This window comes from Triticum aestivum, chromosome 3B (assembly GCF_018294505.1).
Source record: "Triticum aestivum cultivar Chinese Spring chromosome 3B, IWGSC CS RefSeq v2.1, whole genome shotgun sequence".
NCBI lineage: Eukaryota > Viridiplantae > Streptophyta > Magnoliopsida > Poales > Poaceae > Triticum > Triticum aestivum.
This window is the reverse complement of record NC_057801.1, coordinates 821817071-821843543: the sequence shown is the minus strand read 5'-3', so window position 1 is coordinate 821843543 and position 26473 is coordinate 821817071. Positions and strand designations below refer to the sequence as shown.

General features: G+C 48.1%; 1 pseudogene; it reads right to left on the bottom strand.

Moving 5' to 3' along the window:
• Positions 1-10142: 10142 nt before the first annotated feature.
• Positions 10143-25640, bottom strand: LOC123068023 (polygalacturonase-like; annotated as a pseudogene).
• Positions 25641-26473: the final 833 nt, after the last annotated feature.

Below are 26473 nucleotides of genomic sequence, written 5' to 3'. Positions count from 1 at the left end.
AACCCGAACTTTCTTTCTTGGAGGAGGAGGAGGCGGCTAGACTTTGGAGTGATCAATTGTTGCTGCATTTGGCCATCTGATCTTGTGCGTTCAGAGCCTGTGACATTGGGTAATCCTTCTCCTTGCTGGAGTACTCCAATGTTGCGTGGTTGAAAATCACAGGAATTCTTGAACTCATAACCATTTATTTTTTCCATTTAAATCCATTTCATCCCGAATTTCTTTAACAGAAATTCGCACCTACAAGGTTCAGAAATTAACATCTGCATTCCTGGCCTTTTCCAGGTCTCCCTTTTCACCTGAAGCAGCAGTCATGCATAGTGAGATCAGGCCCGGTCCTGAAATTTCGGCGGCCCAGAGTGAGATTAGAATATGGGGGCCCTAAAATTTAAATATTCTTAGATATGAAGTCATTGACAAAATAGAATGGGACTTTTTTTTTGCGGGAAAAAAATAGAATGGGACTTAAAGACACGCCTTCTCCGAAATCACGTCATTGCGTCGGCCGATGGATGTTGTGCGGTCTCCTACCGGCGTGTCCATCTGGGACCGGTGATGGGGTGTCTCTGGCTAGGGTACACGAAAGATCAAGTGTCCGTTGCAGACAACCAGGGGGAGGGTGTCACGCGAGAGATCAAGCCAAATTGCCCCTTCGTGAGGTGGCCGAGGGCAAACTAATTTTTTTATGGCGAAACCGGTTGTACAGAGAGAAAGATTTATCACTACCAGAAACTGAAATATTTATGTGAGTCTCTTATTTTCCTGTCGGGCCCGCGTTAGAGCACAGGGAATTGGGCTTCTACTGTCGGGCCGCAGCTGCACGCCAGGAATAGATTTCTTTTCCTGTGCGCTCGTCCATTCACTCACAGGAATAGTAATATACATGTCGGTCGGTTCTCGGTCCATAGGAATAGACCATTTGGCGCTACAGATTCATCTAATTCGCGCCAAAAGTAGCCCATGTCCCGCCGGTTTGCCAATTCGAGCCCGCTATTTTTTCTAAAAAAAAGAACATATGGGCTCTATCCCCATATCGCTCCAGACCTAACTCACTCACGAACATTCTCCCCCAAATCTCAGCCCCCAACCTAGCTCTCTCTCCATCGGCCATCGGCCGGCTGCGCCCCGAATCTCTCGCTGTCGGCTGCGCCCCCAAATCCCTCACCTATTCCATTCTCTTGTTTGCCCCCTCCGCCCCCAAATCCCTCGCCTCTGCCATCCTCTCGTCTGCCCCCTCCGCCTGATTCGCTGGTCAGTAGCCCAACGACCCGCTGCCTCCGAAGTGTCGCCGGCAAAGCTTCCCGCGGCTTCCGGAAGAGGGTCGTCGTCAACGAGCCCGTGGCCGCCGTCACTCGACCACCGCATCCTTCCCTGAGTGGCACCCTTTCCAATCCAGGTACCACCCATTCCTGTACAGGTGACGCTCATATGGCATCTGAGATTTGTTTGTGGTAAGTGGCGGAGGAGCCCATATGGCTTACTAATAACGTTGTTGGCCAAATCTGTCCAAAATGGATGTGTTGATGGTTTACTCACAAAAGGCCATTTGGTTGTATTATCATTTATATTTTCTACCTGATGGTTTACTGCAACTTTTAATTGAGAAGCCTTTTCTGGTTTGCTTCATAACCTCTCCTCGTTTGTCTAAATAAATAATCTTATGTAGGGGGGCACTAATTCATCTCATATTGGAACCCGAGCGCTTGATGACAACACCGGTGATGGTGATTTGGGTGGAACTGTTGGCGGTGACAACTCCAATGGGAATATCAGCGACATGGCTATTGGTGCAACTAACCTTCACTCCAACAACCTGGAAAGCGAGACTTAGAGTGGTAGTAACCTGGGCAGTGCCTTTGTTGACTTAGAAAATGGTAACACAACTTTGGAACTAATGGTGGTGTTGGTAATAGAGTAGCATTTTGGAAGTTGTAATAGACACTAGAGGCAGGTTATCTACTTCTGTGAACTATGTTGTATTTTGTTTGTAATGCACCGAAGCTTATCCTTGCAACTTGCAAGTTGAACAATTTATCTTTTGTTGTCGAGAACTGTTATGTACTTAGATGTGCAAAACTGAATCTTATCAGTCCAATTTATGGTAGTGGTTGACACAAGGATCATCATGGTATAATTTGTGTAGATAGATGCAATATACAAATTTAAATGGATCATTAAGCTGCACCATCCATTGTTGGCGGTTTTGGGCTGACAGGACTAATAATTCTGGTTGTGACATGTACAAATTCCTGTTGGGCACGAACACACAGCGAAATGTAATGAGTATTCCTGTCGGCGATGAGCTGACAGCGAAATGTTGCGAATTTTCCTGTCGGTTCGGACCGACAGGGAAATAACGTATACTCCTGGCTACCCTATGCCTGACGAAATCATATTTTCCTGTCGGTCACCGTCAGGGAAATGTTTCCTGTCGGTCGGCCAACAGGCAAAAACAAGTTTCCCTGTCAAACTATCTCTGTCGGCTTTCCCTGACGAGTGACCGACAGGAAATACTTTCCCTATCGGGTTTGGCTCTTTTCCTGTCGGTTTCCAACCCACAGAAATATTAGGGTTTCTGGTAGTGTATGACAAAACAGCTACAGTCATGAATACAAACATATTAAGGCCAAAGTATCCAAAAATATAGGTCACTAAACAAAGCTGATAGAACAATTAAATGTCAATTTATAATATATAATCGTCCTTACAAAAATAACGAATTAGTATTGATGCAAATTAGCCAACACGAGAGTACCGAATGTGTCGTTGCTACCGCCACAGTGTGCATATGTGTAGCTATCTTGGCATTGGCCATGTGTGCCACTCTGCCACCATACATAGTTTGCTTAGGGTTATTTTATTTTGAGATATTATTTTGCTAGGTTAAGCCCATTACACGACAACATTTACCGCCTCCGCAAGCAACAAGCATGCGAAAAATCCATCAATTAATCGTTAATTCAATCTTTCTTTTTTGAGTGATTCCTCAATTCCATCTTCCTTTTAGGAGTAATATTTTTTAGCCTGGCTCCTTTTATTAAGGAGGTTGTCGGCGACAAGATGCAGCAAGACAGCAGCATGAGTGACGACAACGGCGACGTCTGCATCGGCGAGATCACGATGGGACTTGCAGCATTGATCTGAACCTGTACGACGTGGTGGAGCTTGATGGATTGCTCAAGGACCAGATTTCATGGCGAATCTTTCACTGCCACGTCGACATCATTAATTGCCTAGTTAGTGATTACCAGCCCAGTCAGCATCCTTAATAAGAAAACCACCTTTAATTCTTTCCAAAACCGCTCAGGGGTGAAATTTATCCGGTTTTATAAAGTTCAGGGGATGATTTATCCAGTTATGGAGTTCAGGGGGGATTTGATCCATTGAGGCAGATTTCCCCCTCAAATCTGCCTCGATGGATCAAATTCCCCCTGAACTCTAAAACCGGATCAATCACCCCCTGAACTTTGCAAAACCGGATAAATGTCACCCCGGAGCGGTTTTGAAAGGAATTGAAGGTGGTTTTCTTACCAATGATCGTTAATGATGCTGACTGGGCAGCGACAAGGAACGGTTTGGGGTTAAATTTCCCAATTTTTGGACCTTCTTTTTTGCCTATGTTCGTCAGCCACCGGCGTCAAATTCCTAACCACTGTTGCTTCCCCGACCGCCCTGACTTCGCCTACGAGCTCTCGGTGAGCGTGCGCCCCTCTTACCTTCTTCCCCGTCCGATTCCCTCACTCGTAGCGTCGCCCCGCTCGAGCTCGAGCTCGGCCGGCAAGGCCATGGCCGAGATCGGCCGTGCCCGCGCTCGTCCACCCACACCGCGCGCCTAGCCTGCATCCGCCCTTGGCAAACACGCGCCCCCTCCCCTTGCCGTCCCCGCCCCTGCGCCGGCCATGCTCGGGCGAGCGTTGCTTTCATGGCAACTCGTACGGTGCCGAGCGGAAAGGAACGATGATGACTACACAGTGAACAAGTGGGGCTCTGCAAGTAGTAATAGCACTTGGAATTGGTTGGGCACTTGGGTCAGAATCGTATGACGAAAATTACGTGAATCCTAGACGCCTCACATGAACAACAAAATTGACAGTGTGCGACCTCTGCCGCCGCAGAAGATTTTCAAGGAGGTTGTCGGCGACAAGATGCAGCAAGACAACGGCATGAGTGACGACAACGGCGATGTCTGCATCGGCGAGATCATGATGGGACTTGCAGCATTGATCTGAGCCTGTAGGACGTGGTGGAGCTTGATGGATTGCTCAAGGACCACATTTCATGGCGAATCTTTCACTGCTACGTCAACATCATTAATTGCCTAGTTAGTGATTACCAGCCCAGTCAGCATCCTTAATAAGAAAACCACCTTTAATTCTTTCCAGAACCGCTCAGGGGTGAAATTTATCCGGTTTTATAAAGTTTGGGGGGTGATTTATCCGGTTTTGGAGTTCTGGGGGATTCGATCCATTGAGGCAGATTTGAAGGGAAAAAGTATACTTTCTTCTTCTTCCTCTTAGACACACATCAACCGGTGCGTCTCATACAGAGCACTTTGTAGCCTATCAAAAAAAATAGAGCACTTTGTAGTGCTCCAATGGCGACTCCGATAGATCAGGCGAGATACTCGGGTGCTCGCACGGACCTGGCTGGGGGCCCCTTGGCCCTGGGGTCCCGGGCCGGACGCCCCTCCAGCCCACCCCCCCCCCCCCCCCCGGGCCGGGCCTGAGTGAGATGGCTGGAGATGGTGTTGTAGAATAGTCTCGTGCATCTTCCACCCTGAAGAAGATTGACTCCTTGTAGCCTCTTCGTCTCCATGTCTAGAGCATCAGTTGACTAATTTTAGCTTTTGGGTCAATTGATTTTGAGATGGGCAAAAAAGTTTGCCGGAGGGATCGGAGCCCAGAAGTAAGGAAGGAGCTCGTCGGAGGGCTACGTCATCATCTATATTAGGGTACAGGGTAGGGGCGCGGCAACATGGTGGTGGTGCAACTTTGCCGGAGAAAATCTCCGTCGTCGTCAGGGCTAGGGGGGGGGGGTGCGGCGAGGCTGTGAAAGAGTGCCACCGTCCACTACTTGTAGAAGCGGGCGGCTAGGCCGCCGATGGCAGTGTGGTTTGAAGGAAGAAGAAAACCAACGGGAGGAAGAAGAAAGAGATCCAACCATTGATCTTGTATCCGACGGCTGAAAAATAGATTGACCCACAACTTTTTTTTTCCAAGCGAGTGACATATAACCAGACCCCCGCACTTCACTGTTCGCCAGTTGGTGCTTGGCCAAGAAGCAAACGACCTTGTTTTCGTGCAAGCTCAACATGGTCGTATCCACCAAGAGGTGATTAAAACACGTCTCATCGTCCAGCTCCAGAGCCTCGGGCTGTAGCAGTCCATCAATGCCGACGCCGTCGGCCATCGAGAGTTCAGAATCATAAAGCATGGAGTCCTTCTGCCAAGCATCCAATTGGCCCGAATGGCTCATGGCCGTGGTGGTGGTAGACTGGTAGTCCAGGTGGAAACGGACCAAACCGGGGAGGAGGAGGAACAAACCACTTCGACGTACCTGATGTGGATTTTGTTGCCCCCCCCCCCCCCCCCCTTTCCCCCCAATGTCGAAGGCAATGGCTTGAGGTTGCAGCCGGTAGTTGGTGCCTGTCGGTAGAGATCTGCAAATATGGTTGCCGGAGATAGTGGAGCTCAGAAACCGAGCAGAAGCCGTGGCTGAAAAGTCAGGCTTCTGCTCCTTGTAGCCGGCTCCAAAGTGGCCAATGACCGGTTTGCCCTCCCATAAAAGCACATAATACTGCTGAAATACCCTTACTGGTTCAGTCAAATACCCAATCAACACGAGCACTTTTTCCCCATCACCCCAAGCACGGGTAAGGGTGGACATGGTCCAAGCCGGTCCAAGTCGTCGTTTGGACAGGCCGCCGCCAGTCCGAGTCGGACCGGACCGAGAAGCATGGCGGTCCTGTTTTTAGGGACCAGACCGGCAATGGCGAAGCTCGGGCCGGACCGAGAGGACCGGGCCGCACACTAGAGCTCCAACGGTCTTCGGTCTGCTCGATCAGACCGGCTTTAACTGGACCGGGCCAAAGATTTTTTTGGTCCATCTTTTAGGGACCGGACCGGCCCTTTTTTAGCGGGCCTGGATCGAGCGGGCCGCGAGTCGGACCGGACCGTTTCGTCCACACTGAAGCGCGGGTAGGGTTCCACGCTCGCCGCCTCTGCTGATGGACGGCCGACCTCAGCTTCTTTCCGTATCGCCGGATCTGGCCGTTGCTGAATCCGGAATTGGCCGTCCCCTTCTCTCCCTGTTTAGGCTCCTTTGCTGGCCCCTCCCTCTACCAGCGTGGGCGGCGCCGCTCCGTGGCGTGCGTGCTACATGGCGGGTCTTCGTTCTCACTGCTCAATACCGTGCGTGTGTGCTCAGTGCTGCTGCTTTTGTACGTACGGGGTGTATGCGCTCGGTGTGCGTGCTATGTGTGTGTGCTCTGCCGCTGCTGCCTCCGCTATATGCTTGTGTGTTCGAATCTATTTGAGCATTCATCAGATTATATGTCTGTTTTACAAGATCACATGTTTCTTTTTCTGCAGCTTCACAAACTATGAGGAAAATCATTGAGATAAATCCCTACATGTGGGCAACGATGCCTGCCGATGTTGTTACATGGTGCTGCTGCTATGAAAAAATGATTCTCGTTTCGAATTGAATGTAAATTGGTCCGGGGAACTTTTTAGTAGTTGTAATACTATATAATTAGTAATGTATATGTTATGATGAGTTCAAATGTATTGTTATGTGTCAAATTTGTCTAAATTCACTATTTACACCATCAAACAAGTGAAATCCTCTATAACACTAAGCTCCCTAGTCTTAAAGAGCCCACATTCAATTGGGGTCTCCAATTAGAATCGGGTCATCCGATTTTGATATGGTCCACAAATTCGCAAAGCTCTCTCATTAAATTATTTTATACTATACACTATGCTTTCTAATCTTTAAGGCCTCACAATTAATTAACGTATTCAATTTAGAATTGTGCCGTCTAATTTTGACCAGCTGGTCAACAATTTTGCAAGCTCCCTCATTCAATTCTTTTAATTCACTATGTTCCTTAATTTTGAAGCTCTTTCATTTAATTAGGGTATTCAATTTGTGATTTGGTTTACGACTTTGACCAGGCCAACAACTTTTCAAATCAATCAGCAGCAACGGGCCTACAAAAACATATCAATCCCACACAAAAACATATCAATCCCACGCACCCTCCCACCACCAAGAAAAAAAATAAGCGCTAGCATGTGATATTATAGCACCAATATAGTATATGCAACCACCGACACAGAAATTTCTTTACATAAATATAGATTGGTTAGCGGATAACACCGAATCATGCCATGAAAGGCCCACCAAATAAACGCATTATAAATACAACTAAAACACACTCTATCATCTCCCCTACCCGCCAAACTAAATATTCCATCGGTTTTAAAATATAAGGGGTATTAGTTTTATAGAAAGTCAAATTTATTTTTTACTTTGACCAAGTTCAGAGCGAACTTATCGACATCGACAATATTAAACAAAAAAAGTATGAAAATTCATTTCATTACGAATCTAAAAATACCGATATTGATATGATGGATATTTGATAAAACTTAAAAGTTTTGCCTTTTCAAAAAAGTAATACACCTTTTATTTTGAAACAGTGTGGTTTTTTCTTAAGAGACCCAACAACACCAACGACGCAACAAAGCGCGTCCAACCCTTCTAGTTTTAGTTAAGACCCATGAAAATGGTGATTTGCAGCCAAATGAACTCTTAAATGAGTCATTTACAATCATAGCAGTACAATCAACATGTTAAACAGATATACGGAACAATTAAGGGCATTTTGGTTATTTTAGCATGCTTCTGCATCAGCTGTAGCTACTACAACACAACCATCAAACGACTGCATCTTAGCTCTAACCTTCTAGCTGCAGCTAGCAGCTACAGTCGCTCCTTCCAGCTGGAGCCATTGCAGCTGCAGCCAGGGAAGTTGCATCCCAAACAAACGCACCTGTAATATTTTGGGAACGACTATCTCTTCATGCATACGCGATGGTGAGCGCGATGAGGCCGCCGTGGGTGGAGAGGACCAGAGGCTCCTCGGTAAAGTGGGTGCCGGTGGCCTAGTCGAGCACGTAGGAGACGCAGTGCGGGGGTGGGGGGGGGGGGGGGGGGGGGGGGGGGGCGACGAACAAGGTGGCGTGGTGTTTGTCGTCTGGGTCAGTGGTGTGGTACCTGGTGATGGTAGCGTTTGTGCGCTCGGGAAAAAGGGCTTGCTGTCTAGAATGCAGCTCTTGGGGGACCGGTCGCAGCGCCGGCGTCGATCTCGGACGGAGTCAGCGAACCGAGCGAAATTCCCGCCATAGGAGCATGATGCGAATCCATCCTAGCTAGCTTTTCTGGATTGGATTGGATAGGAATTTCTCGGATGGATCTTGATGATCGCCAATCAGACCAGTCAAGAGTTTCGAACCATACATTCACGTGGCTTCGCTAGCGCGGATAATGAAATGAATGGATGGATAAACATAGCTTTAACAATTTATTGTGTTTGGCATTCACAAATGTCACAGTTTTATAAACTGTAGTATCCACAATATCATGTTTTCTTAACACGGCACATACGCATACGGTCATACACACACACATGTATTCACCCCATCTCACCCCTATGAGCATCACTGAGAGACTGAGTAGGCACATCATCTTGAGCTTCACCAACTCATCATGGGTCTGCTCCCACTGAACGAAGAAAGTCTAAAGTAAATCCAGAAAATACAAGCACCAGTGTCAAGTCTAGTACTTGAACTCTGATGTACTGGTTTAACCATAAATAACCTAACTATCTGAGACAGGCTTAGTTCGCAATACCGTGTGTTTTAGTACTCCCTCCGTTCCTCAATATAAGGTGTATTATTTTTTTAAAAAGTCAAACTTCTCTAAGTTTGATCAAGTTTATAGACAAAAATATCAATATCTAGAATACCAAATCATTATCAGTAGATTCATCATGAACTATATTTTTACACTTTAAATATTTAGTATTATAAATATTTATATATTTTGTTGTAAAGTTGGTCAAACATAGACAACAGTTGACTTTTTGAAAAACTAATACACCTTATATTTAGGAACGGAGGGAGTATTTGAGAAAGAGCTCTTCACCTCTTTTTCTGAACTGTGGTATGTAAAAGATTGAGTATTCACTGTCTAAGTATTGAAATATTGAGGTTGCATTTGTCCGTTAAGTATCTTTAGAGTTTTTTTTTAGGAATATCATGTTATTGTAGAAATCATAGTTTCTAAAAAATATATCTTAATAAATACCACATTCTAATAAATCGTAGTACCACATTTCTAATAAATTGTAGTAACCGTAGTATCTCCAAACTGTAGTGTTTTTGCAGTATCTTAAAGAGTTGTTTTTTTGTAAACCACACAAGTTTTCACAAACAGAAGTATTCCTTACTCAGACGTGGAATATTGAGGTTTTACATCATTACGCTACGGTCACCCAAACTAACCCTAATCTTAGATTACTATGGTTTTGAAAAACTGCTAAACTAAGTCTAATTGATTTTTCCATGGCACTCACTTGGGTTGCATTTATTTACTTCAGCATATCTACTAATTCTAGAAGTTTAATCTCAATCAAGGTATGTGGTAATGTGAACTCATATTTTGCCGGTTAGAAGCCATTTTGATTGTTATAACATATATACTACTCCTTCCGTTCCAAAATAGGTGACTCAACTTTATACTAACTTTAGTATAAAGTTAGTACAAAGTTAGGTCATCTATTTTGGAATGGAGGGAGTACAAAACAACACATATGAATGTTATAGGCTAAAAATAACGGTTGTTTGACATAGTTAGCAAGTTGAGGAGGCTGTCGGCAAATATTATATTGGCCTCTCTCAATGTCGGGAATAGCGAATTAAAGCTTTTCTGTTCTTGGGAGAGTTCTAGAGTGGAGGGAGAAGTGAGGCCACTTGATCTAAAAATTTGTCTACCCACTTTACGCCAAACGGCACAACACGCCACGCCTGCTGGGTAACTTAGATGCAATTCTGGACTCCCATAAACCTATACGCTCACAAATTATAACAATCGGATTTTACACGAAGATTTGTCATCTCAAAAAACAAATAAAAAATCTCAGCAAGAACAATCCGCTAAAACTACTAGCCTGGGCTACATGTAAGCGTCGCTTTGTGATCCACCAAGCAATGATCACACTACCATGTTTTTTTGATCTTACGCAACTGTGGAAGGTGTATACTAGTAGTACACGAACCAGTCAAGCTAAGAGAACTCCGATCGTCACAAGCAGCTCGGCGGTGTGACCTCTCCGGACGCGGACCCGCCGGCGTTTTGGCACTTGGCCTGCGCCGGCCGCTGGTGCCGGTAGCTCAGCCTGATGTTCCTGAGCTTGATCCCGCTGCAGGGGTTGATGCCGCTGCAGTTGAACTTCACCGCCACGGGCGTCGCCGATGAGCCCTTGATGTCCGTGTACGACAGGTCGCTGATCTGTACCCCCGAGCTCTGCAGGCACACACAACAACACATACAGCTCATCATATATATAGTCGACCCATGGGTCGTTCACGTGTAGTGTAGTTGCATGCATGTAGATCTAGGGAAGGAGACGTACATTGCCCGGGCAGCCCGTTGAAATGTGAGATGGGCGTAGAGCCCATATAACAATTTCAGATTTGATCTCTAAGGGCCCATGTAGGTGGCATGATAAGGTGATGGGAAGTTTAGTCCCACCATGCTAGTGGAAGGAAAGTTGGAGTGGTTTATAAGGGTGGCTCTTCTACATGTTATTGGAGCTTGAGAAGAGAAGAGGCCCTTGCGCGCTCCTCCTCCGCCGCCCGCCTCGCCTCGCCGAGACGTTGGATCGTGGGCTGTCACGGACTCGGACGTGGGTCAAGCCCACGTCTCTCCACGCGGCTGCATCTATATAAGTGTGCATGCGCACGCCCACCATCGTTCCTTTGCTGCTGCTGTCGCCGGTGACTCCATCCCGTCCGCCGCGTACACGGTCGACGGGAGAGCAGGTCTCCGAAACCACGCCCTTCTGGTTCCTGTACAGGGTGAGGGGCGAATAGGTTTTTGGGCAGCGATTACGCGACTGCTCACTTCCGATCGTCTACTTCCTCTACGTCCGCGTCGCCTTCATCATCACCATGTCCACCGACCCCGACCGTGCCGCCACCGAGAAAGCTGAAGCCGACAAGAAGGTCGCCGAGGACGCCGCTGCTGCCACCAAAGCCGCGGCCTCTGCATGGCCTACTGGAGGGTATAACCCGTTTATCCCGCTCCTGATTAACTTCATATTAGCAGTACTAGCAGTATGTGTAGATTTGTCTACTGTTTGCTTAGTACGTGCATGTTTAGATCAAAGTCAGTACGTCATCAACTTAGTCAATGCCATGCTAGTGATTTACTCGTGGATTAATTTAATCGAGAAATTGCCTATTTACTCAACAATCCAAAAACCTATTATGTGTAGGAATTTTTTGGCAAGTGGCTTTGCCGCAACACTGAAACCGGATAAGTTTACCGGTACGTATTTTAAGCGTTGGCAGACAAAGACCACTTTATGGCTCACGGCTATGAACGTGTTCTGGGTCACCGGTGTGTCCACGGAAACGATTGCTCCTGAACAGGAGAAGGCGTTCAGGGAGGCAACCACTGTGTTTCTCGGAGCAGTTCTTAGCGTGATCGGAGATAAACTGGTCGACGCATATTTACATGTGCATGTCGCCAAGGACTTGTGGGAGGCGCTCGAATCTAAGTTCGGGGCCGCCGATGCAAGGAGCGAGATGTATATTATAGAGCAGTTGCACGATTACAAGATGGTTGAGAACCGTCCTGTACTGGAGCAGGCTCATGAGATAATATGCATTGTTAAGGAGCTTGAGCTTCTGAAGTGCGAGTTACCGGACAAGTTTGTCGCGGGCTGCATAATCGCTAAGCTCCCCAATTCCTGGAGGAACTTTGCCACCACTCTGAAACATCAGAGGCGTGAATTCTCTGTGGAGGATGTCATTGGCCATCTGAGTGTTGAGCAGATTTCGAGGGCAAAGGACTCGCACGGAAAAGGAGCCGAAGGGACTTCTGTTGCCAACATGGTGAACCAGAGGAACTTCAACTCCCACAAGTTCAAGGGAAAGAACGGTGTCCAACAGAATACCGACTTCAAGAAGAAGGGTAAGAAGACCTTCAAGAAGAACAAGAAGGATGAGGGCTGCTTTACTTGTGGTTCGACTGAACATTGGGCCAACAAGTGCCCAAACAAATTTAAGAAGTCAGGACAGGACTCCAAGTCTGTCAACATGATTGTGGGCAACAATGAGAATGGTGCATCTGGGTACGGTAATTTATTTACTGTTTTTTTAGTGTTTCAGCCTACCGATTGGTGGGTGGATACAGGTGCAGGTGTTCATGTGTGTGCTGGCATTTCAATGTTCTCTTCTTACCAGGTCACAGGCGACGGGTCCGTATTGATGGGGAATGGCGCGAGTGCTTCTGTTCATGGTGTTGGCACGGTCGATATGAAGTTTACTTCGGGAAGGATCGTGCAGCTGAAGAACGTGCAGCATATCCCCGCCATCAAGAAGAACCTCGTTAGTGGCTCCCTTCTATGTAGAGAAGGGTTTAAGTTGGTATTCGAGTCTAATAAATTAGTTGTTACTAAGTATGGACTATTTGTTGGAAAAGGTTATGAGAGCGGAGGGATGTTCCGCCTTTCCCTCGCAGATTTCTGTAATAAAGTCGTGAACCATATTCATTCGAGTGTTAATGAATCTGAGGTTTGGCATTCACGTCTTTGTCACATAAGTTTCGGTGTTATGACGCGGCTAGCTAAGTTGGATTTAATCCCGAGTTTCACTTTAGCCAAAGGTTCTAAGTGCCTGTCATGTGTGCAAGCTAAGCAACCTCGCCAGCCTCACAAGGCTGCGGAGGAGAGACACTTGGCACCATTAGAACTCATACATTCTGATCTTTGTGCGATGAACGGTGTATTGACTAAAGGTGGAACGAAATACTTCATGACATTGATAGATGATTCCACTAGGTATTGCTATGTGTATCTGTTAAATACTAAAGATGAGGCTCTACACTACTTTAAAATCTATAAGGCAGAAGTTGAGAATCAACTTGAAAAGAAAATTAAACGATTCCATTCAGATCGTGGTGGAGAGTACTTCTCGAGTGAGTTTGATTCCTTCTGTGCGGAACACGACATTATTTGTGAGAGGACGCCTCCCTATTCACCCCAGTCAAACGGGGTTGCCGAGCGGAAAAACCGTACTCTAACGGATCTGGTTAACGCCATGTTAGATACGTCGGGTTTATCCAAGGCATGGTGGGGGGAGGCTATATTGACGGCATGTCATGTCCTGAATAAAGTTCCGATAAAGGATAATGAGATCACTCCCTATGAGAGATGGGCAAATAGAAGGACAACACTCTCGTACTTGCGTACTTGGGGCTGTTTGGCGAAAGTCAACGCGCCGATCCCCAAAAAGCGTAAGCTTGGACCCAAGACTGTGGACTGCGTTAATTTGGGCTACGCTAAGAACATCGTTGGTTATAGATTTCTAGTAGTGAAATCTGAGTTACCTGACCAGAAGGTCAGTACAATCATAGAGTCTAAGGATGCTACATTCTTTGAGGATATTTTTCCTATGAGAGATATGCAAAGCACTTCTAGACAGGAATCCGAGGAGACTCCTGAGCCTGCCATTCCTATGGAATATTATGAACGAACACATGATGAAAATCCTGAGGAGGATGACGAGGAAACCCTTGGTAGGGGCAAGAGACAAAGGACTGCAAAGACCTTTGGTGATGATTTCTTCGTGTACCTCGTGGATGATACTCCCACTTCTATCTCAGAAGCGTATGCCTCTCCAGAAGTTGACTACTGGAAGGATGCGGTCCGTAGCGAGATGGATTCCATCATGGCTAACGGGACATGGGAGATCACTGAGCGTCCCTATGGTTGCAAACCATTGGGATGTAAGTGGGTGTTCAAGAAAAGCTTAGGCCCGATGGTACGATTGAAAAGTACAAGGCCAGGCTTGTGGCCAAGGGCTATGACCAGAAAGAAGAGGAAGATTTCTTCGATACTTATTCACCTGTGGCTAGACTGACCACCATTCGAGTATTACTCTCGTTGGCGGCCTCACATGGTCTTCTCGTCCATCAAATGGATGTTAAGACGGCTTTTCTGAATGGAGAGCTAAATGAGGAAATCTACATGCAACAGCCAGATGGCTTTGTGATAGATGGTCAGGAAACGAAGGTGTGTAAGTTGCTGAAATCTTTATATGGCCTGAAGCAAGCACCTAAGCAATGGCATGATAAGTTCAATACAACTCTGACATCTGTTGGTTTCGTTGTTAATGAGGCTGACAAATGTGTATACTATCGCCATGGTGGGGGCGAAGGAGTTATACTGTGCTTGTATGTTGATGACATACTGATATTCGGAACAAACCTCAAAGTCATTGAGGAGGTCAAATCGTTTCTGTCTCAGAACTTTGAGATGAAGGACCTTGGTGTGGCTGATGTTATCTTGAACATCAAGCTACTGAGAGATAATGAGGATGTGATCACATTTCTGCAATCCCATTATGTTGAGAAGGTGTTGAGTCATTTTGGATATTTGGACTGCACACCATCTCAAACACCATATGATCCTAGCGTATTGATTCGAAAGTCCAAAGGCATGGCTAAAGATCAATTGAGATACTCTCAAATCATTGGTTCACTGATGATCCTAGCGTGTTGCGCAACTAGGCCTGACATCGCGTTTGCTGTGAGCAAACTGAGCCGGTTTGTTTCCAAACCGGGTGATGTACATTGGCATGCTGTTGAAAGAGTTATGCGCTATCTGAAAGGTACTATGAACTATGGACTTCACTATACCGGAGACCCGTCGGTACTTGAAGGGTATAGTGATGCGAATTGGATCTCTGATGCTGATGAGATGAAGGCCACAACTGGGTATATGTTTACTCTTGGAGGTGGCGCTGTTTCCTGGAAGTCTTGCAAGCAAACGATCTTAACGAGATCGACAATGGAAGCAGAATTAACAGCATTAGACACTTCTGGTGTTGAAGCAGGATGGCTTCGAGATCTTTTGATTGACTTGCCACTGGTTGATAAACCGGTTCCGGCTATCCTTATGAACTGTGACAATCAGACTGTCATCACCAAGGTGAAGAGTTCAAAGGACAACATGAAGTCCAACAAACACATAAGAATGAGATTAAAAGCTGTCAGAAAATTAAGAAACTCCGGAGTGATAGCGCCGGACTATGTCCATACGGCTAAGAATCTGGCAGATCCCTTTACGAAAGGGCTATCACGTGTAGTGATAGATAGTGCATCGAGGGAGATGGGTATGAGACCCACATGAGTTGCCATGGTGGTAACCCAACCTATGTGATCGGAGATCCCGTGAAGTAGGACCTGGGAAACAAGCCAGTGGTGAACTGAGGAGAGTAACTTTACTAACCCACTCCGTTGGAGATGCAATACTCTCGAAACTGTATGGAAGGATGACTATTGTCTTAATGTGTTCCAAGGCTTATATGTATAAGCAAGATGCTATCCTACAGAGCGATCTTTGGAGGAACACACCTATGTGAGCCCGACTGCTAGTCACAGTCTATGAGGTTGGGGTGATCTCTAGTAAGCTCATGAATAGGCCAGGAGTGTGACTTATATGCTCCACCTGAGGGGTCAGCTTTCGGCAGCCCAGTACTAGTAAGACATGTGGTGAAACTTCTTTACGCCAAACTGACAATTCAAGGCATAGTCCATTGTTCAGTTGTGAAGGAGTGTAGCTACTTGCTCTAGGTGAAGCTCAACCTTAACAGGTCTTCACTGAAACGCTAGTATATCAAAACAACGTTTGGAACAAAGGACAAAGTGGGCCCCTGAGATCTGGTGGGGGATTGTTGAAATGTGAGATGGGCCTAGAGCCCATATAACAATTTCAGATTTGATCTCTAAGGGCCCATGTAGGTGGCATGACAAGGTGGTGGGAAGTTTAGTCCCACCATGCTAGTGGAAGGAAAGTTGGAGTGGTTTATAAGGGTGGCTCTTCTACATGCTATTGGAGCTTGAGAAGAGAAGAGGCCCTCGCGCGCTCCTCCTCCGCCGCCCGCCTCGCCATGCCTCGTCATGTCACGTCACGTCACGACGCGCCGCGGGTTACGGGAATGAGCCGAGCCGAGCTCACACCTATGCGCTTATTTTTGCCAGTAATTAACGGAGAGGTTCTGATAGCAGGGCCACGATCCGAGACGTCGGATCGTGGGCTGTCATGGACTCGGACGTGGGTCAAGCCCACGTCTCTCCACGCGGCTGCGTCTATGTAAGTGTGTTGTGTCCCCTAACCCAAGCCGCTACGAACAGATCACATCTGCTCACGCGCACGCCCATCGTCGTTCCTTTGCTGCTGCTGCCGCCGGTGACTCCATCCCGTCCGCCGCGTACACGGTCGACGAGAGAGCATGTCTCCGAATCCACGCCCTTCTGGTTTCTGTACGGGGTGAGGGGCGAATAGGTTTTTGGGCAGCGATTACGCGACTGCTCGCTTCCGATCGTCTACTTCCTCTACGTCCGCGTCGCCTTCATCATCACCATGTCCACCGACACCGACCGTGCCTCCGCCGAGAAAGCTGAAGCCGACAAGAAGGCCGCCGAGGACGCCGCTGCTGCCACCAAAGCCGCGGCCTCTGCATGGCCTACTGGAGGGTATAACCCGTTTATCCCGCTCCTGATTAATTTCATATTAGCAGGACTAGCAGTATGTGTAGATTTGTCTACTATTTGCTTAGTACGTGCATGTTTAGATCAAAGTCAGTACGTCATCAACTTAGTCAATGCCATGCTAGTGATTTACTCGTGGATTAATTTAATCGAGAAATTGCCTATTTACTCAACACAGCCGACCTTGCGAGGGCAGTAGTTCTGGTCGACGAGGATGGGGTTGGCCACGCTGTGCATGGTGACCCGCGAGAAGGAGACATTCGTGACAGAGCCGGAGTTGGGCATCGCCCACGTCTTGATCCGCAGGCCGTTGGTCGTGCCCTTCAGCACCGCCCTGTCCACGGTCACGTTTCTCACCCCCTCCTCACCGTCCTGCCATCCCAGGCTCCCGATGCTGCCACCGTCCATCCCAATGGAAACACAAAACCAATGCTATCTATCAAAAGGTGAAGCAAACAAAAAATAATGTATGATGAAGTGGCAACTGAAGGTGGCACCTGATGCCGTGGTCCAGACCGCACTTGATGTCCCCGATGAGCATGTCGGAGGTGCCGGGCCCCAAGGAGATGCAGTCATCGCCGGTGCCGATTGTTAGAATAAATTCGAGGCATACTGTTGATCATCCGAGGACCAAGCAATCACACGAGCACGACGCCGAGATTTGTTAACGAGGTTCCATCACCGCTGCAGAGTACGGCCGATCATCACCGACCGATGGCGAGTTTCACGCTTCCATCAGACCACTGGGCTTCAGTCCGAACTATGTGTCACTCACTTTTTTCCAGCTGAATAGGCTTCGATTCTCTGTATCCTTACACCGTAGCCCCTCAATCCAGCTTCACGTGCAACATGACTCCATGGTAGATGATCAGTCCACCCTCACGCCGCGTCGACTTCAAGCTCCGTGTGTACATCACCTTGAATCAACCCCGCGCCATAGCCTTGTCGAAGCCACACAAGCCCTTGGGCCTGCGCCACGTGTTTCCACGCCACAGAAGTCAGTCACTATCAGCATCACGCACCTATGTCATCGCTGATCCCACCACCGTCTTCTGTATCAATCGACTTGCGTCGATCCGTCAGACTGTCCAGTCTGACCCAGCCGAACTTCTCCGACTGCAGACACATTCCAGACTTCTCAAGTCGTCACCATGACCACCGTCATCCGCACACACATGTGTACCGACAAAGAAAACTAAAGAAAAAAAACTCCCTCGTAGCTTTCCCGTGTGAACCACACGTACGTAGCTTCTGGATTCCATCTTTTATTTCTTTTTTCCATGATAGCATCACTATCTGACTAAGCCCTTGTGCCGTATTTTTTTCGTCAAACAAATCTCTGACAATGTCTACAACAGCCCAAATACTGGCATGATAATTCCGCTTCTACTCTGGGCAGCAGCAACACACAATGGCACACGTCATGGACGGAGCTCCCCACGTGAACTTGTTGTTTTCGTGCTATCCGATGTCCAAAACTGCCTGGGGCCGTATCCCACCTGGCCGAGCTCCCGCTAGGACATCCTAGATCGCGCCAAGTATGTGTCGCTACCTTGCGCTGCTCCTTGCTGCCGCAGACGCTACACGCTATCAATCAATCGAGAATGATCCGATCTGCTTCCAAGCACCTGGCTGATTCTGATTGCCTACACGAACAGAACATCTCGCCGCACCATCAGTTTTCTCTTCGGTCGCCGCCCGCGACTGAGTTCGACCGATTCGACGAATCCATTTGTTCCTTTCTCTAGATTAATACAATCCGTAGCCTCCGAACGACCTAGCTCTGATACCACTTGTTAGAATAAATTCGAGGCATACCGTTGATCATCCGAGGACCAAGAAATCACACAAGCACGACACCGAGATTTGTTAACGAGGTTCACCGATATGGCTACATCCCCGGGGCCTGACTACGGGCGCTCCTCCCCGTGACACCGTCACAATACCGCACTCCGGACACCCGGGCGCCGGCACACGCCGCCGGCTCCCCTTGCGTGCCTGTGCTATTATGTTGGCATAGGTTACATCGTGTGTCTACCCCCGCTATATATAAGAGGCCTAGGATATAAGTGTCCTACTAGGACACGACTCCATATCCTATCTAAACACAATACTACTCAGAGTCCAACTGTAACCTAGGTTGTACACAATATTCGACACAACTCTAACAAACTCTACCTTGGCGAATATTTTCCACCACCTTGAGTTCGTCCATGTGTCAAACTTCCATGTACATTGGACTTGAGCTTGTCCCATTAGCACCGCTGCTACTCCAAAGACTCCATGCGACTCCACATGCAATTTATAGTCCCTTCTTTTTCTTGACCACAGTCAACACTAGAGCGAAAGTAAGTTCCACATTACTCTAGTTTGCGCTCTCAACTTCCAGAGTATCAGTCCAACGCCATGACACACCGATCATTGACCTGCGTGAAAGTGAACAACTCACATATTGGGTGTCACACATAAGAGTTACACGAACTCAACATCACCGCTCCTTTCTTGACCGCCTGTCTGAAACTTGAAGGAATTTCACCGTTGCTTGTAGTCATCCCGAGTCAAATTCGCAGTTGTCTCACCACATGTATGACCACCAGAGCCCTGGTCCGTCTCCATGTCCCGTGCATGCCGCACGCCTCGCCGCTATTATCGCGTCGAGTCTTCGTTGTCCCGGTCGAGTCTCAAGGGTCGTGAACCCACACCTCTCAACCCCCGCTGCAGAGTACCGCCGATCATCACCGACCGATGACGAGTTTCACGCTTCCATCAGACCACTGGGCTCCAGTCCGAACTACGTGTCACTCACTTTTTTCCAGCTGAATAGGCTTCGATTCTCTGTATCCTTACACCATAGCCCCTCAATCCAGCTTCACGTTCAACATGACTCCATGGTAGATGATCAGTCCATCCTCACGCCGCGTCGACTTCAACCTCCGTGTGTACATCACCTTGAATCAACCCCGCACCATAGCCTTGTCGAAGCCACACAAGCCCTTGGGCCTGCGCCACGTGTTTCCACGCCACAGAAGTCAGTTACTATTAGCATCACGCACCTATGTCATCGCTGATCCCACCACCGTCTTCTGTATCAATCGACTTGCGTCGATCCGTCAGACTGTCCAGTCTGACCCAGCCGAACTTCTCCGACTGCAGACACATTCCAGACTTCTCAAGTCGTCACCATGACCACCGTCATCCGCACACACATGTGTACCGACAAAGAAAACTAAAGAAAAAAAACTCCCTCATAGCATTCCCGTGTGAACCACACGTACGTAGCTTCTGGATTCCTTCTTTTATTTCTTTTTTCCATGATAGCATCACAATCTGACTAAGCCCTTGTGCCGTATTTTTTTCGTCAGAGAAATCTCTGACAATGTCTACAACAACCCAAATACTAGCATGATAATTCCGCTTCTACTCTGGGCAGCAGCAACACACAATGGCACACGTCATGGACGGAGCTCCCCACGTGAACTTGTTGTTTTCGTGCTATCCGATGTCCAAAACTGCCTGGGGCCGTAGCCCACCTGGCCGAGCTCCCGCTAGGACATCCTAGGTCGCGCCAAGTATGTGTCGCTACCTTGCGCTGCTCCTTGCTGCCACAGACGCTACACACTATCGATCAATCGAGAACGATCCGATCTGCTTCCAAGCACCTGGCTGATTCTGATTGCCTACACGAACAAAACATCTCGCCGCACCATCAGTTTTCTCTTCGGTCGCCGCCCGCGACTGAGTTCGACCGATTCGACGAATCCATTTGTTCCTTTCTCTAGATTAATACAATCCGTAGCCTCTGAACGACCTAGCTCTGATACCACTTGTTAAAATAAATTCGAGGCATACCGTTGATCATCAGAGGACCAAGAAATCACACGAGCACGACACTGAGATTTGTTAACGAGGTTCACCGATATGGCTACATCCCCGGGGCCTGACTACGGGCGCTCCTCCCCGTGACACCGTCACAATACCGCACTCCGGCCACCCGGGCGCCGGCACACGCCGCCGGCTCCCCCTGCGTGCCTGTGCTATTATGTTGGCATAGGCTACATCGTGTGTCTACCCCCGCTATATATGAGAGGCCTAGGATATAAGTGTCCTACCAGGACACGACTCCATATCCTATCTAAACACAATACTACTCAGAGTCCAACTGTAACCTACCTTGTACACAATATTCGACACAACTCTAACAAACTCCACCATGTCGAATATTCTCCACCACCTTGAGTTCGTCCATGTGTCAAACTTCCATGTACATTGGACTTGAACTTGTCCCATTAGCACCGCTGCTACTCCAAAGACTCCATGCGACTCCACCTGCAATTTATAGTCCCTTCTTTTTCTTGACCACAATCAACACTCGAGCGAAAGTAAGTTCCACATTACTCTAGTTTGCGCTCTCAACTTCCAGAGTATCAGTCCAACGCCATCACACACCGATCACCGACCTGCGTGAAAGTGAACAACTCACATATTGGGTGTCACACATAAGAGTTATCCGAACTCAACATCACCGCTCCTTTCTTGACCTCCTGTCTGAAACTTGAAGGAATTTCACCGTTGCTTGTAGTCATCCCGAGTCAAATTCGCAGTTGTCTCACCACATGTATGACCACCAGAGCCCTGGTCCGTCTCCATGTCCCGTGCATGCCGCACGCCTCCCCGCTATTATCGCGTCGAGTCTCCGCTATCCCGGTCGAGTCTCAAGGGTCGTGAACCCACACCTCTCAACCCCCGCTGCAGAGTACCACCGATCATCATCGACCGATGACGAGTTTCCCGCTTCCATCAGACCACTGGGCTCCAGTCCGAACTACGTGTCACTCAGTTTTTTCCAGCTGAATAGGCTTCGATTCTCTGGATCCTTACACCGTAGCCCCTCAATCCAGCTTCACGTTCAACATGACTCTATGGTAGATGATCAGTCCACCCTCACTCCCCGTTGACTTCAAGCTCCGTCTGTACATCACCTTGAATCAACCCCGCGCCATAGCCTTGTCGAAGCCACACAAGCCCTTGGGCCTGCGCCACGTGTTTCCACGCCACAGAAGTCAGTCACTATCAGCATCACGCACCTATGTCGTCGCTGATCCCACCACCGTCTTCTGTATCAATCGACTTGCGTCGATCTGTCAGACTGTCCAGTCTGACCCAGCCGAACTTCTCCGACTGCAGACACATTCCAGACTTCTCAAGTCGTCACCATGACCACCGTCATCCGCACACACATGTGTACCGACAAAGAAAACCAAAGAAAAAAAAAATTCCCTCATAGCTTTCCCGTGTGAACCACACGTACGTAGCTTCTGGATTCCTTCTTTTATTTCATTTTTTCATGATAGCATCACGATCTCACTAAGCCCTTGTGCCGTATTTTTTTCGTCAAACAAATCTCTGACAATGTCTACAACAGCCCAAATACTAACATGACAATTCCGCGTCTACTCTGGGCAGCAGCAACACACAATGGCACACGTCATGGACGGAGATCCCCACGTGAACTTGTTGTTTTCGTGCTATCCGATGTCCAAAACTGCCTGGGGCCGTAGCCCACCTGGCCGAGCTCCCGCTAGGACATCCTAGGTCGCTCCAAGTATGTGTCGCTACCTTGCGCTGCTCCTTGCTGCCGCAGACGCTACACGCTATCGATCAAGCGAGAACGATCCGATCTGCTTCCAAGCACCTGGCTGATTCCGATTGCCTACATGAACAGAACATCTCGCCGCACCATCAGTTTTCTCTTCGATCGCCGCCCGCGACTGAGTTCGACCGATTCGATGAATCCATCTGTTCCTTTCTCTAGATTAATACAATCCGTAGCCTCCGAACGACCTAGCTCTGATACCACTTGTTAGAATAAATTCGAGGCATACCGTTGATCATCCGAGGACCAAGCAATCACACGAGCACGACACCGAGATTTGTTAACGAGGTTCACCGATATGGCTACATCCCCGGGGCCTAACTACGGGCGCTCCTCCCCGTGACACCGTCACAATACCGCACTCCGGCCACCCGGGCGCCGGCACACGCCGCCGGCTCCCCCTCTGTGCCTATGCTATTATGTTGGCATAGGTTACATCGTGTGTCTACCCCCGCTATATATGAGAGGCCTAGGATATAAGTGCCCTACTAGGACACGACTCCATATCCTATCTAAACACAATACTACTCAGAGTCCAACTGTAACCTACCTTGTACATAATATTCGACACAACTCTAACACCGATGGTGGTGTTGAGGATGCTCACGTGCCAGGAGTGGCTAGCGTGGATGCCATCGGTGTTGGGGCTGTTAGACGGCGCGATGATCCGGACGCCTTGGACCGTCACGCCGCTACAGCCGAAGACGGACATGTGGAATTCCTTGCTGTCGAGCAGCGTCAGCTGCTTCACGCTCATGCCCTTGGATTGGTAATGTCGAGCGTCTGCAATCATAAGTATGTATGGCCAATGTCCATTACAAAGGAAACTAAAACCCAATCACAATGCAAAAAGAAACCAAAAAGTTCGTGTCATCACTCACCCTGGGGCCCTGCCCGGCGGTGCACCTGTCGGCCTTCTTGCACGCCCAATACTCCTGCCCCTGCCCGTCCAGCGTCCCACCACGGATCGCCAGGCCGTCGGCATGGTGGAACATGATCCACGACCACCGCTGACTCTTGTGTATTCGAGCTTATGTATTCGATCCCTCGAGGCCCCTGGCTTGTAATATAAAGCTTGTATTATTTTAATTTGTGTCTAAAGTTGTGTTGTGATATCTTCCCGTGAGTCCCTGATCTTGATCGTACACATTTGCGTGTATGATTAGTGTACGATTGAATCGAGGGCGTCACAGGGCGCGCCCCCCAAGCCCAATCCGAATTTGGAGGGGGGCCGGCCCCCCTTTCCTTCTTCCCTCCCCCTCTTCCTTTCCTCTCCCTCTCCTAATAGCAAAGGGGGGGAGTCCTACTCCCGGTTGGGGTTGGACTCCCCCCTAGGGCGGGCCACCCCCCTTTAGCCAGCCCCCTCCTCCACTCCTTTATATATGGGGGAGGGGGCACCCCATAGACACAACAATTGATCTCTTGATCTCTTAGCCATGTGCGGTGCCCCCCTCCACCATAGTCCTCGATAATATTATAGCGGTGCTTAGGCAAAGCCCTGCGACGGTAGAACATCAAGATGGTCACCACGCCGTCGTGCTGACGGAACTCTTCCCCGACATTCTGCTAGACCGGAGTACGGGGATCGTCATCGAGCTGAACGTGTGCTAGAACTCGGAGGTGCCGTAGTTTCGGTGCTTGATCGGTCGGGCCGTGAAGACGTACGACTACATAAACCGCATTGTTCTAACGCTTCCGCTTTTGGTCTACGAGGGTACCTGGACAACACTCTCCCCTCTCGTTGCTATGCATCACCATGATCTTGCGTGTGCGTAGGAATTTTTTTGAAATTACTACGTTCCCCAACATGCAAGCCTCTGTAGCCACCAAAAACCTCTCGGGAGCCCGTTCCGGCACCCTGCCGGAGGGGGAACCCATCACCGGTGGCCATCTTCATCATCCCGGCGCTCTCCATGACGAGGAGGGAGTAGTTCACCCTCGGGGCTGAGGGTATGTACCAGTAGCTATGTGTTTGATCTCTCTCTCTCTCTCTCGTGTTCTCTCTATGGCACGATCTTGATGTATCGCGAGCTTTGCTATTATTGTTGGATCTTATGATGTTTCTCCCCCTCTACTCTCTTGTGATGAATTGAGTTTTCCCCTTGAAGTTGTCTTGTCGGATTGAGTATTTAATGATTTGAGGACACTTGATGTATGTCTTGCCGTGCGTATCTATGGTGACAATGGGATATCACGTGCCACTTGATGTATGTTTTGGTGATCACCTTGCGGGTTCCGCCCATGAACCTATGCATAGGGGTTGGCACATGTTTTCGTCTTGACTCTCCGGTAGAAACTTTGGGGCACTCTTTGAAGTACTTTGTGTTGGTTGGATGAATATGAGATTGTGTGATGCATATCGTATAATCATGCCCACGGATACTTGAGGTGACAATGGAGTATCTAGGTGACATTAGGGTTTTGGTTGATTTGTGTCTTAAGGTGTTATTCTAGTACGAACTCTTGAATAGATCGATCCGAAAGAATAACTTTGAGGTGGTTTCGTACCCTACCATAATCTCTTCATTTGTTCTCCGCTATTAGTGGCTTTGGAGTGACACTTTGTTGCATGTTGAGGGATTGTTATATGATCTACCTATGTTATTATTGTTGAGAGAACTTGCACTAGTGAAAGTATGAACCCTATGCCTTGTTTCCTACCATTGCAATACCGTTTACGCTCACTTTTATCATTAGTTACCTTGCTGTTTTTATATTTTCAGATTAAAAATACCTTTATCTACTATCCATATTGCACTTGTATCACCATCTCTTTGCCGAACTAGTACACCTATACAATTTACCATTGTATTGGGTGTGTTGGGGACACAAGAGACTCTTTGTTATTTGGTTGCAGGGTTGTTTGAGAGAGACCATCTTCATCCTATGCCTCCCACGGATTGATAAACCTTAGGTCATCCACTTGAGGGAAATTTGCTACTGTCCTACAAACCTGTGCACTTGCAGACCCAACAACGTCTACAGGAAGAAGGTTGTGTAGTAGACATCAGTACCAAAGAGGCATAGGAAGAGATCGAGGAAAGGCCCTACTGGCACCATAGCTGCTTCTATCAGCCAGCCACCTCCGTAGCCTAGGGTTGCAGACCGTATGCCTATCAAAGGTGCGGCGAAATTCCATGTCCCCGGTAATCGGATCCTACCTAAGGCAGCACTAGAGGCCATAAATGGCAATCTAAGGTGACTTCATGACGATGTGCTGTTGAGAGAGAAAAGCCTTATCGTCTCGAAAAATTCTAGATACCCGCTCTACGTGGTTAACGAGCCACTGGGGAGGTTGTACGTCCAGACAATCCCCGCGCATAAGTTCTTCCTTCGATTTGATTACCTCTTTGACATGTTTCACATGACAAAGCTGGATTTTTTGTTCGGCGGCCTTTATGCCTTGTACATGAACTATATCATCAGGTGCGAGCAAATATCTAATATCTCAGTCGTGGACCCATAGTTTATGCACCAGGGATTCTTGGTAGTCTGCCCAAAGCACCGTGAATATGCGAGGAATTAGATCATCAATTTCTTGGTCGCAAATAAGGACAAGGAGGCGATTTCCTGCCTTATCACCTCATGCAAGGCATCTACGGATATCCTCTATGACACATACATAATTTTGTAAATTTCAATCATTCATTTGCACATGTGGAGACTAACTTGAGGTGTACTTATTTTGCACAGCGAGGGGCACATCGTCCTCATAATTCTTTACCCCCGATTCTCCCACGCGCCTTAATTAGACTCACCGAAGAACATGAAGAAGGATTACACACACATCAAGGGTGTTCTCAACAGTGCTATCTTAACCTATGACCATCGTGGTGGAGAAATCATGGTCAAGAGGACAAAGAACCGTGCACCCTGCTTCGGCCATAAGACCGACTTCTGTTGCATCCAGCAACCGAATGGTAGTCTTGGAGATGGGTTCTATGTCATCCAGTACATGCTGGACTACAGAAG